This window comes from Cherax quadricarinatus, chromosome 95, assembly GCF_038502225.1.
Source record: "Cherax quadricarinatus isolate ZL_2023a chromosome 95, ASM3850222v1, whole genome shotgun sequence".
NCBI classification, from domain to species: Eukaryota; Metazoa; Arthropoda; class Malacostraca; order Decapoda; family Parastacidae; genus Cherax; species Cherax quadricarinatus.
Genome location: NC_091386.1, coordinates 3790649 through 3804015, shown reverse-complemented (window position 1 = coordinate 3804015; position 13367 = coordinate 3790649). Strand labels below are relative to the sequence as shown.

Sequence of the window (13367 nt, the reverse complement as noted above, 5' to 3'; positions counted from 1 at the left end):
TTTCTTTAAATACATAAACTTTTAAATTGCGTTGAAGATAAGAAACACCAACCTTTCCAATGTGTAAAAGTATTAGTAACGTTGTTGTTTTAGTTTCCTAGTGGCAGTCAATGTATTATATTTAAAGTTGATGAATGTTTATGTTAAATTATAGTTTTAGACATGAATGTAATGGAGTAATGTTGAATATTTGATAGTTTTATGACAGTGGTAAGATGAGCAGCCTGTCATTACGTCATGATGGCGTACACATGACGTCACTAGCTTCTCTGACGTCACCAAACCTTAAAGTCAAATGAAAACAAACACTATTTAAGCCTAATTTTACAATAATAAATTTATTTTTGATACTACATAACTTTCTACACATTATTAAAAGATTTCCAGTAACATTTAGAGTCAATTAAACATATATTTACATTTTAAAAGAATATATAGTATAGTAAGAGTATAGATCTTGATGTGATCGTCAAGGCTGTGACCGATGTTTTGTTTGTAAGGTCTCTTATTTCTTAGGATTATCACAATTTTCACTCAGGTAAGGTTGATGGCGGGTTGTAGAGTGTGTGTGTGAGTGGTGTGGGCGGTGGGGCACAGGTAGGGCACCTGGGTAGCCTCAGAAGTGGTCAATTAAGGTGTTTAATTAGTGTGAGGGGTGGTAGAGGATGGTGGTGATGGTGGTGGTGATGATGGTGGTGGTGGTGGTGGTGATGGTGGTGGTCAATGGTGCATAACCCAGACGGTGAATGACTCATTGCAGCGCCACACTCTCCTTCCAGCCTCGTCTCTTCACCGCCAGGATCATTCTTTCACAGGTTGGTGGGCGGGGAGGGCGGCGTGTGGTGGGCGGCGTGGTGGGCGGCGTGGTGGGGGGTGGGTGGGTTAGGGGGGGTGGCGGTGGAATGGCCTTGACTGGTACCACAGCGGTGGGTATGTGCAAGTGTGAGGGTAAAGTGTGGTAGCCGGGGGTCCTCCAGTCTGCTGCTGCTGCCTCTCTTAGTGGGTCCTCCAACACTCTCTCCAACATCATCCTCTCCACCATTCTGCCTCATCCTCTCCAGCACTCTTCATCATTCTTTCTATCTCATCCTCTCCAACACTCTCCCTTACACTCACTCTCCATCATTCTTCCCATCTCTACCTCTCCATCATTCTGTCTTATCCTCTCCAGCACTCTCCATCATTCTTTCTATCTCATCCTCTCCATCATTCTGTCTTATCCTCTCCAGCACTCTCCATCATTCTTTCTATCTCATCCTCTCCATCATTCTTCCTATCTCATCCTCTCCATCTTTCTATCTCATCCTCTCCATCTTTCTATCTCATCCTCTCCATCATTCTGTCTCATCCTCTCCAGCACTCTCCATCATTCTTTCTATCTCATCCTCTCCAACACTCTCCCTTACACTCTCCATCATTCTTCCTATCTCTACCTCTCCAGCACTCTCCATCATTCTTCCTATCTCATCCTCTCCATCATTCTGTCTCATCCTCTCCAGCACTCTCCATCATTCTTTCTATCTCATCCTCTCTTACACTCTCCATCATTCTTCCTATCTCTACCTCTCCAGCACTCTCCATCATTCTTCCTATCTCATCCTCTCCATCATTCTGTCTCATCCTCTCCAGCACTCTCCATCATTCTTTCTATCTCATCCTCTCCAACACTCTCCCTTACACTCTCCATCATTCTTCCTATCTCTACCTCTCCAGCACTCTCCATCATTCTTCCTATCTCATCCTCTCCATCATTCTTTCTATCTCATCCTCTCCAACACTCTCTTACACTCTCCATCATTCTTCCTATCTCTACCTCTCCAGCACTCTCCATCATTCTTTCTATCTCCTCCTCTCCAGCACTCACTCCATCATTCTTCCTATCTATCTCTATCATTCTCTCTGCCTCTAAAACACTGATTCTCCATCATTTGTTCTACTGCTCCCTCTCCATCATTCTCTCCATCTCTCCAGCACTCTCCATCATTTCTCTCTACCTCTCACTCCAGCACTCACTCTCCATCATTCTGTCTCCAGCACTCACTCTCCATTCTGTCTCCAGCACTCACTCTCCATCATTCTGTCTCCAGCACTCACTCTCCATCATTCTGTCTCCAGCACTCTCTCCATTATTCTGTCTCCAGCACTCACTCCCCATCATTCTCTCTCCAGCACTCACTCTCCATCATTCTCTCTCCAGCACTCTCCAGCACTCACTCTCCATCATTCTCTCTTCCTCTCATCACTTACTCCATTACTCGTTATACCTCCAACACTCACTGATAGTTGCCCCAACCATCATTCTCCCTCATTCCTTCTCATTCTCCCTCAATCCCTCTCTCTTGATCTTTCTCCAACACTTGTCCTCCCTCATATTATGATGTTACCTTCCATTTACTCACCTCGTACTCCGTCTATATAGTCTCCTGGTCACCCTCAGTCTTGCTATTTCCTTCGTGGTCTCTAATGTCGCACCAAAACGTAGCTTTTTTTTAATGCTTCGAGTGTCGTGAAATGTTATGAGATGGAATTTTTGCCTTATTGAAATTAAAGGCAAAGAAAAAATACATGCCTTCGACTAGTGATTGATTTGTGCGAGTGTTCCGTGTGCTGACGTCTACGGCACAGTTTTTACAGTGTGGCCCAAAGGTGTTTAGTGCTTGTTCTTGAATATATATAGTACTCTAAATGACAACAATAATGATAATAATAATAATGTGGCACAATGTACGGTAGTGTTTATACGGAAGTTCTTCGGAAATATTGGTGAAATCCGTGAATGTGTTGCAAAACGTGCTGTAAAAAAATTTTAAGTGATGTGGTGCATTCGAGGATTTGGATAATAGTCGTACTGGAAGTGAAATGTGAAAGTCAAGTGTTGTACATTGTATAACCCTAGAGCTGCGATGCATCAAGTTTCCACTTCCAGGGATTAATTGGAAGAATATGCCAGAAAAATAAATGCACATCGTAGAGGGAAGACATTGAAAATTCTTCAGTGTTGCAGAATCAGTCGTTACACTGCGCCTGGAACAACTCACAAACAACACTGACATGGAAAATATACGTGTCCGGGACTAATAAATACCTCATTTATAGTTTCCTTTTGAGAAGTGAAGCGTGAGAAGTCAGTGGTAATTTTTTTCTTTTTTTTTAATACAAAACTTGGAGTGGACTAATTGTGGCTCACCGTAGATTGTGCGTCCTACTTTACAAGTTCATTATATTTAAGAGAAATAAGGTTTAAGTGAATGATAAATTTATCGTCATTTCTCTTACCTGTGACGTGCGATCAGTGAGGTGACGGCTTCAGTGTGTTCTTACATATTGAAAAATATTCCTGAAGAATTCTAGTGATGAAGTCGTGAACGTTGTAGACCAAGCAAGGTCAACCGTCAAGAATGTTGTGAAACAATATTCGTGCAGATACAGACGTGTTCTGTCCTACATAGTGAAGTGTAAATTATAGTGAGACTTTGCCAGATTTACTTTAGCCAGCATTCTGTGGTGTAAATTGGAAGATACACACGGCAAGTGTGACGTACACAGAGATTTTTATTGAGTGTTGAGTGGGTTTGGATTTTGTATTTGTGGTTTCAAACCTTTTTTAGATTTTCTTTATAAAATCTTTGTATAGAGGTAAAATTCTTATTTTGTAAGTTTGCCTCTCAAATTTCTTTTTTTTTAATGAGTTTCAGCTGTTGATTGCAGTAGTCGGGTACTGGTAATGTTGGGGGTTACAGAACCTCTCATAGTGGATGCCTCATATTTTTTTAATTATGAAATTGCATATAGTATATGATTATATGAAGTTTTGCTGGAACTTTAAGAAATGTTCGCAGTTTTCCGACAGTGTTTCAGCGGATATATTTGCACATTTGGGAGTAGACATGTCAGCAGGCGGGCCTATGAAAAGACAAAGTTAACCATAGAACAGAAGAGGAGAAAAAGATGGGTGGTGCTTTGAGGTATCTGTGGAAGGAATTACATAGATTTTCATTTGCATAAGCCTTTAAATTATCTAGAAATCAATTTGCAATTGAAGCGTCGAGTTAGTGGCTATGCTTTGGTATTCAGTTAAATTACAGAGTATGAATAAGTATATAATTAGAGTACTTGTAAGAAAATTCTATCTATCTTGACAGATACTGCATATAAAATTTATATTTTAATATAAGAACATAGGAATAGAGGATTGCAGTAGGCCTATCAGCCCATGCTAGGCAGCAGCTACTCATACCCAAACGTTCGTGTTAGTATAATTGGAGATTTCATCTATAAAGAAGAAATTGAGCAGCCTATGAGGCTGGAATTCTAAATAAATGCTCATCAGAGTTCCTCAGTGTACTACAGTATTTTTTATGCGTCAGAGCATAAGTGAACCGACATAGCATACCTGTGATCAGTTTCAAGAATAAGAGCCACAAATGAAGTGTAATGCTATCCTTTATTGACAATGTTTCGTTTATGCTGTTACATAAGTAAGTAAGGTTATGAGGATAACAAAAAGATTAGGTGATGAAAGATTGGATATCAGATTGGAGGGAGAGAGTATGGAGGAGGTGAATGTATTCAGATATTTGGGAGTGGACGTGTCTATGAAAGATGAGGTGAATCATAGAATTGATGAAGGGAAAAGGGTGAGCGGTGCACTTAGGAGTTTGTGGAGACAAAGAACTTTGTCCTTGGAGGCAACGAGGGGAATGTTTGAGAGTATAGTTTTACCAACACTCTTATATGGGTGTGAAGCATGGGTGATGAATGTTGCAGCGAGAAGAAGGCTGGAGGCAGTGGAGATGTCATGTCTGAGGGCAATGTGTGGCATGAATATAATGCAGAGAATTTGTAGTTTGGAAGTTAGGAGGAGGTGCGGGATTACCAAAACTGTTGTCCAGAGGGCTGAGGAAGGGTTGTTGAGGTGGTTTGGATATGTAGAGAGAATGGAGCGAAACAGAGTGACTTCAAGAGTGTATTAGTCTGTAGTGGAAGGAAGGCGGGGTAGGAGTCGGCCTAGGAAAGGTTGGAGGGAGGGGGTAAAGGAGGTTATGTGTGCGAGGGGCTTGGACTTCCAGCAGGCATGCGTGAGCGTGTTTGATAGGAGTGAAAGGAGACAAATGGTTTTTAATACTTGACGTGCTGTTGGAGTGTGAGCAAAGTAACATTTATGAAGGGGTTCAGGGAAACCGGCAGGCCGGACTTGAGTCCTGGAGATGGGAAGTACAGTGCCTGCACTCTGAAGGAGGGGTGTTAATGTTGCAGTTTAAAAACTGTAGTGTAAAGCACCCTTCTGGCAAGACAGTGATGGAGTGAATGATGGTGAAAGTTTTTCTTTTTCGGGCCACCCTGCCTTGGTGGGAATCAGCCAGTGTGTTAATAAAATAAAATAATTTATAAAGTCATGAACAGATTTGAAATAAAACATATCTGTTTTTGCCCTGATAAAGTCCACTGCATTTACAAAACATTGTCAGTAATAAATTGCACTATACTGCATTTCTTTCTGTTTCTGTGTTTATACAATGCCCTGATATTTTGCCAGGAGTACCCCTGCTTTTCAATGGGTCTCTTTTACTCTTTCTTCCATATCTCTTGGACAAGTGTGGTGTTAAGGTAGTACAGTGGAACCCCGGTTTACGATATTATTTCATTCCAGAAGTATGTTCAGGTGCCAGTACTGACCGAATTTGTTCCCATAAGGAATATTGTGAATTAGATTAGTGTATAGATTAGTCCATTTCAGACCCCCAAACATACACATACAAACGCACTTACATAAATACACTTATATAATTGGTCGCATTGGGAGCTGATTGTAAACCGGGGGTCCACTGTATGTGTATGTAAAATAGTCAATTTTGTTTCTGTAGAGAATGGTTTATATTTGTACAGAAAATGTGATATTATTGACATAGTTTAGAGAAAGCTTCTGGTTGTGCAGAACATTTTGAAGACAACTTAGGGTCTGTTGGGAATTTCTCTTAGGTATGATGGGAGGGATGTTGAAAAGCGTTTACATGTATTTATTTATTTATTTATTTGAACATGATACAGAGAAGTACAAAAGAATACAGTTAAATGCAGCATGCCAAAGCCACTTGAATGCAGAGCATTACTGGCAGGCTTAAAATTAACTTAAGATTAACTAAGCAATGAAGTATTCAGTGGTAAAACATTAATGTAAACAGATAACAATTAAGCACAAATGAGTATTACAAAAACAGGTCATATGGTTGCTTGCATTGCTGTACAATCAGTATTTATTTATTTATTTATTTATTTATTTATTTTGAGCATGATACAGAGAAGTACAAGGAATACAGTTTTTAAAGTGCAACATGCCAAAGCCACTTGTATGCAGAGCATTATGGGCAGCTTAAAATTAACTTAAGATTAACTAAGCAATAATATATTCAGTGGTACAAAAATTATTGTAAAACAGATAACAATTTAGTACAAATGAGTATTACAAAGACAGGTCATATGGTTATTACTGTGTTGCTGTGTAATCAGTAGAATGGAGTATTATGTTAGGTAATGAAGTTAAATAGTAACAAAGTTTGATTGGGTCGCAGGCTGACATTTATGAGATACAATAATGAGATACATATATGAGATACAATTTATGAGATACAATTTATAAGATACAATTATTCAGTATTTATTTGGTTGTGGGTGAGTAAGTGATTTTTGAGAAGAGACTTGAATTTATAAAGAGACAGTGTTTCTTTTATATTCACAGGTAATGAATTCCAGATTTTAGGGCCTTTTATGTGCATTGAGTTTTTGCATAGTGTGAGATGGACACGAGGAACATCAAAGAGTGATCTGTGTCTTGTGTTATGGTCATGTGTTCTGTTGAGGTTGGTAAGATGTTTGAGGGGGAGCGTTTATATCAGTGTAAAGTGTTCTATGTATGTAATAGGTGCAGTAATAAGTATGGATGTTTTGTATTGTGAGTAGGTTTAGAGTTTTGAATGTTGGTGGAGTGTGCTGCCTGTAGTGGGAATTTGTTATCATTCTGACTGCAGCCTTTTGTTGGGTAATTAATGGTCTGAGATGGTTTATTGTTGTTGAGCCCCATGTACAAATTCCATAGGTGAGATAGGGGTAAATAAGAGAGTGATATAGGGCCAGGAGGGCTGACTCTGGAACATAGTACCGTATCTTCGATAGTATGCCTACGGTCTTGGAAATTTTTTTGGAAATGTGCTGAGTTATCTTATAGTGCACTCGTAGCACCTCTGCATTTCATTTTTTCTTTTCGCTGTCTGCAAAGCCTTTTGTTCTTAAAGGACCTCTCAAGGAAGGTACCATGATGCTGGTGAGGGGCTCTTGACCTCGGAAATTGGATCTGTTCTCCAGGTCCCTGAATTAAACCTGAATACCTTCCACCTCCCCCCACAGATGCTCTGGCTTAAAAAATAAATATAAAGAATCTATATTAAATTGTCATAGTAAATTATTGTTATAATTTTTATTATTATTGTGCTAAACACAAGAACATTAATTATGTGGGAATGGTAGGTAATCAGGTTCGATCCAAGGAAAGAGATCAGATTCAGTTCCTTACATCAAAATCTCTTCAACAGCATAAGACCCCATCCTTACCCTCCCCTCATCCAGTCTTATATGGTTTGCCTAGTAAAGGTCCCATCATCAGAGGCCTGTAATGTTAGGGGAGATGCCTTCGTCAGCATGCCAAAAGTGCTGATACCTGACCAGCCGGGCTGTGGCTCGTACGTTGGTTTGCGTGCAGCCAGCAGTAACAGCCTGGTTGATCAGGCTCTGATCCACCAGGAGGCCTGGTCACAGACCGGGCCGCGGGGGCGTTGACCCCCGGAACTCTCTCCAGGTAAACTCCAGTCTCATAACTGATGACCCGAAGACGTACAATAACACTGGGTTAACATTAACTCAATAAAAAAGGACGTCAGACATTACCCAGATGACAGGTAAAAATATGTACTTATCGCCAATGCTGGTTTTTGTGATCATTGTACACGCCCAGCTAGACTTTTACTACATTTGACTTACTGTTCTCTTTAAATAATAGGCCGTCTGACATTATTATATCCGATTGTTTTACATATTCCTGTTATTCTGTGTTTTGTATGTTATGATTCTTTTGAGCTCTTAACTTCCATTTTTTGAGGAGTTGGAATTTGTCACCATTGAACATCATGTTAATTTTTATTGCCCATTGGAAGAGTTTGTTGATATATAAGAACATGAGAAAGGAGCACTGCAGAAGGCCTTCTGGCCTATAGTAGGCAGATCCAAGTCACCTACTGGCTCAAGCTACTGGCTGAAGCCAGTCAGGCTCAAGTCACATCCACTTAAGAAGGATGGAACCCCACATCAGATCCACTAGCACAGGCCAGTCAGGTCCAGCTCACACCCACCCATTGTATCGGTATTGTCCTTTAAGGATCTACCTACCTGGTGAGTGCTCCAGGGGTCAGTGCCTTTGTGGCTCATTCCTAGAAGCTGTGGCTGGTATTTTGTTCTATTTGCTGTCACTTCATACAGTGAGGGTCTGAGTTCGATTCCCAGTGGGGGTAAAAACATTGGGTGTGTTTCTTTGCACCAGTTGTCTATACTCACCCATCAGTAAAATGGGTACCTGGGAGTTAGTGGACTGGCGTGGGTCGCATCCTGGGTGTTGGTGGACTGGTGTGGGTCACATCCTGGGTGTTAGTGGACTGGTGTGGGTCACATCCTGGGTGTTAGTGGACTGGTGTGGGTCACATCCTGGGTGTTAGTGGACTGGTGTGGGTCACATCCTGGGTGTTAGTGGACTGGTGTGGGTCACATCCTGGGTGTTAGTGGACTGGTGTGGGTCACATCCTGGGTGTTAGTGGACTGGTGTGGGTCACATCCTGGGTGTTAGTGGACTGGTGTGGGTCACATCCTGGGTGTTAGTGGACTGGTGTGGGTCACATCCTGGGTGTTAGTGGACTGGTGTGGGTCACATCCTGGGTGTTAGTGGACTGGTGTGGGTCACATCCTGGGTGTTAGTGGACTGGTGTGGGTCACATCCTGGGTGTTAGTGGACTGGTGTGGGTCACATCCTAGGTGTTAGTGGACTGGTGTGGGTCACATCCTGGGTGTTAGTGGACTGGTGTGGGTCACATCCTAGGTGTTAGTGGACTGGTGTGGGTCACATCCTAGGTGTTAGTGGACTGGTGTGGGTCACATCCTGGGTGTTAGTGGACTGGTGTGGGTCACATCCTGGGTGTTAGTGGACTGGTGTGGGTCACATCCTGAGACAAAACTGACCTAATTTGCCTGAAATACTAAGCATAACAAGCGGCTTTCTGTATAGTAGTATGTCACTGATGTCGGCTATGGTCTTTATAATTTGTACATGTACTTGTAGTAAATAAAGATATTATTAAAGCATCTGTAATTGCCACTATAATTTAGTATCTTTAACAAACAATCTTTCTGTTCTACAGTCATGTTGACTTAGGTTGTGTAGGTCATACATTTACATTAAATTTGTAATTTGGCAACTGGTAACCCTTTTGAAGACTTACGATGTGTGATGTTAGTGCTGCTGGCCTAAACATTTTTTGCCAGAGCTATACTGCCTTCTTTATGTGCAATAGCTACTGAATATTCGCCAATACTTTATAAGGCCTCTATGGGCCAGCGGACTGCTAGCAGTAACAGCCTGGTCAAGGCTGGTCCAAGGCAGGCTGTGAGAGTGGGAAAACTTTTGCAAACCTTCAGAGGTATTTCAAGGGTAAAAGTATTTCAACTAGATCAAAGATCATTTGCCGAGTATATAAAGTGTTCGTGCTAGCGGTATTTTTCATTTCTTTACCAGTACCTATGTACTTAAGGGGGGTCTGTGACTCGGTCCCTGGTGCTGCATGTGTGGCATGTTGTCCGTTTCCTTTTCAAATTCTGGAGGATCTATGCTTGTCAGATATATATAACTTGAAGAGTGGGCAGAGGTAATGAAAAATGATCTGTATTCTCATTGATCCATACTGGTCTTTCAAAATTTCACTCGTATTCTACCTCCTGTCGTGCAACAGGATTTCCTGCCTTTGTACTCTGTATTATTTTGTAACTTCAAGAGCCAGAAGTCTATTCTGGACTTTTTCTATCATTAGCTAACACTTTTCTTTTTAGGCACTTTTTCTAGCTTACCACTGCTCCATGTTCCAGTTTTGGCCTAACATGCTTAGCAAATAATAATTTTTAACATATTCTCATTTACATATCTGAGGTCTATTTTACAGTTTACCAGTGTAGTATACAAGTATCTCATGGTTTTGTGTAGTTTATGGTCTGGTCACAATCTTGTGTTACTGATGACTCTCAGATTTATTCTGTCTCTACCTCTCTGTCTGTCTCTACCTCTGTCTGTCTCTACCTCTCTGTCTGTCTCTACCTCTCTGTCTGTCTCTACCTCTCTGTCTGTCTCTACCTCTCTGTCTGTCTCTACCTCTCTGTCTCTACCTCTCTGTCTGTCTCTACCTCTCTGTCTGTCTCTACCTCTCTGTCTGTCTCTACATCTCTGTCTGTCTCTACATCTCTGTCTGTCTCTACATCTCTGTCTGTCTCTACATCTCTGTCTGTCTCTACCTCTCTGTCTCTACCTCTCTGTCTCTACCTCTCTGTCTCTACCTCTGTCTCTACCTCTCTGTCTCTACCTCTCTGTCTCTACCTCTCTGTCTCTACCTCTCTTGTCTCTCTCTACCTCTCTTGTCTCTCTCTACCTCTCTCTTTACCTCTCTCTCTAACTCTCTGTAACTGTAACTCACTAACTCACTCTCTCTCATATACTTTTACTATATTATTGCATTATCTGTATTATTCATACGGCCTGTTATTGTTTTTTCCATTTTCATTACAGCTTCTTATCTACATTTCCTTATTTCATCCATATGTCACTCCATTTTCTCAATTAATTGAAATCTTTGTAGTTTTTTCTACAAGGTGTTTTCTCTACTTTTTCTGTAATGAAATTTTCCATTATTTCTTTATCAGTGAAGTGCACTCTATGCCATTTTTACATTAGTCCAATTTACCTTCTTGGAATGAAATCCCAAATACTTTTTTGAGGCTAGATTGCTTAGTTCTTCATATTGTTTTGAAAATCCTTGGTTTTGTCTCGTCTGATCCTGTTGCATATTCCTTGTTAACATCCAGTGGAAAACTCTTATCTTCCTTCTTTGGATATTTCACTTGTCTTTTTGGGGTTAAACCCACAACATGTAAGATGTCTTCTTCTGTCAATTCCAGAAATAAAATATTATATAGGTCAGGACGAAAATAATTTAGGCACACTCAAAGTCACTAGTGACATGGTTCTCAGATGAATAGATAGGTTAAAACCAAACAAATCCCCAGGTCCTGATGAACTGTTTTCACGGGTTATAAATGAATGTAATGAGGAACTTAGCAAACCATTTGCTAGTCTTTTCAACATATCATACAAATTGGCATAGTGCCAGACAAGTGGAAAATGGCAACTGGGATACCTGTCCACTAAGAAGACAACAGGTCCTTACTTTTGAATTATAGACCAATTTGCCTAACTTCCATTGTGGGAAAATTGATGGAATCAGTAATTGCCGAGACTATTCAAATCCACCTTGAAAGATGTAAATTGATCAGTGAATCTCAGCACGGTTTTACAAAGGGGCGTTCCTACCATAGAAATTTACTAACTTTTTCACTAAGGTATTTGAGAAGGTACACCATGGTAATGAATATAATATTGTATATAATGGACTAAAGTAAGGCTTTTGGTAGTTATACACCAGATATTGTTGAGGAAAGTAGGGGCACACTGAATAAAAGGAATTTTTTTCCCCTAAATAGAGGTGTGATTGACAGATAAGCAGCAAAGAGTTTGCATAAATGGGGAGAAATCAGAGTGGGATGCGTCACAAGCGGTGTGCTGCAGAGGTTAGTGTTGGACTCTTTGTTGTCCTCAGTATACATAAAAGACATAGATGAGGGAATAAATAGCAACATAAGCAAGTTTGCCGATGACACCAAAATAGGCCGTCAGATTAGTAATTCTGATGAGGACACTAGAGCGCTACAGGATAATCTGAATAGAATGATGAAGTGGTTGGAGAAGTGGCAGATGCAGTTTAATGTATACAAATGCAAAGTTCTAAGCCTTGGAAAAGAAAATAACTATGGCACTTAGACACTAAATAATGTAGATTTAAATCACTCTGAGAGTAAAAAAGATTTAGAAGTTCTGGTTAGAAGTAACCTAAACCCAAGACAATACTGTGCAGATATTCACAATAAAGCAAATAAAATTCTTGGCTTTATATCAAGAAGTACAAATAACAAAGATGTCAGATTATACTTTAGTTCTCAATATTGTTGGTTACACCTCATTTAGATTATGCTGTGCAGTTCTGGTCATCGTATTACAGAATAGACATGAATGTGCTGGAAAATGTAAAGAGATTGATGACAAAGTTGATCGCAGGTATCAGAAATCTGATGACGTGTATAAATGGAAAACAAGTATAAAGTAAAGGGGATGTAAATAACGTGCTAAAAATATCTAATGAAGACAGGATTCACAGCAGTGGGTTCCAGTTGGAAAAAAATAGATTTGGAAAAGGTACAGGACAACACTGGTTCGGTAATAAAGTTATGGATGAGTGGAACAAACTCCTGAGTAGCATCACTGGAGCAAAAACCTTGTGTTGCTTTAAAAATAGGCTAGACAAATACTTGAGTGGGTGTGGGTGGATGCAACTTAGACTTGCCTAGCATGGGCTAGTAGGCCTGCTGCAGTGCTCCTTTCTTATGCTCTGTAAAGACAGGAACTTTGTCATGTACTTAGTCTCGTACATCTTATTGTATGTACTATCTGTGACATACCTGTTGAGGCTTCACTCACAGCAGGATAGGTGCCTGTATTGTTTCTTCTTAATTTAGTACATATATTTGTATCATGGGGTCTTTAGTGCCTTTTTAACTTACAGGTAAATATTAAAATGGTATACAATACCAACAGGTTGGTAAGACATGTGTGCAACAGTTAGGTATCTTTATTTTGAAACATTTCACGTAGACGGTAGGCTTCTTCCGTCACATACAGAAGAGTGAGCAGAAGCAGTAGAGATGTGAAGACAGTGTCATTAGTACATTACCCTTGAAGAAGTAGGGACTGAGTGCCTCAAAACTGTCTTCAAGGGTGATGGACTGATGACGTCGTCTTTACATCTCTGCTGCTTCTGCTAACTCTTCTGTACCTGACTGAAGAAGCATACTGTGTAGGCAAAACATTTTGAAATAGATACTTAATTTGCACATGTCTTACCAACCTACAGGTAGTAGGTTAGTAGGCAGCAACCATCTTGGGAGTTACGACTGTC

General features: G+C 40.4%; 1 protein-coding gene across 1 annotated transcript in view; it reads left to right on the top strand.

The window, feature by feature from the left end:
* The first annotated feature begins 677 nt into the window (after positions 1–677).
* Positions 678–13367, top strand: part of LOC128703904 (protein jim lovell) — a 237146-nt gene continuing 224456 nt past the window's right edge. The window contains exon 1 of the mRNA XM_070104890.1: positions 678–815. The gene's annotated coding sequence lies outside the window, so the exon portion shown is untranslated. The remainder of the gene's footprint in view (positions 816–13367) is intronic.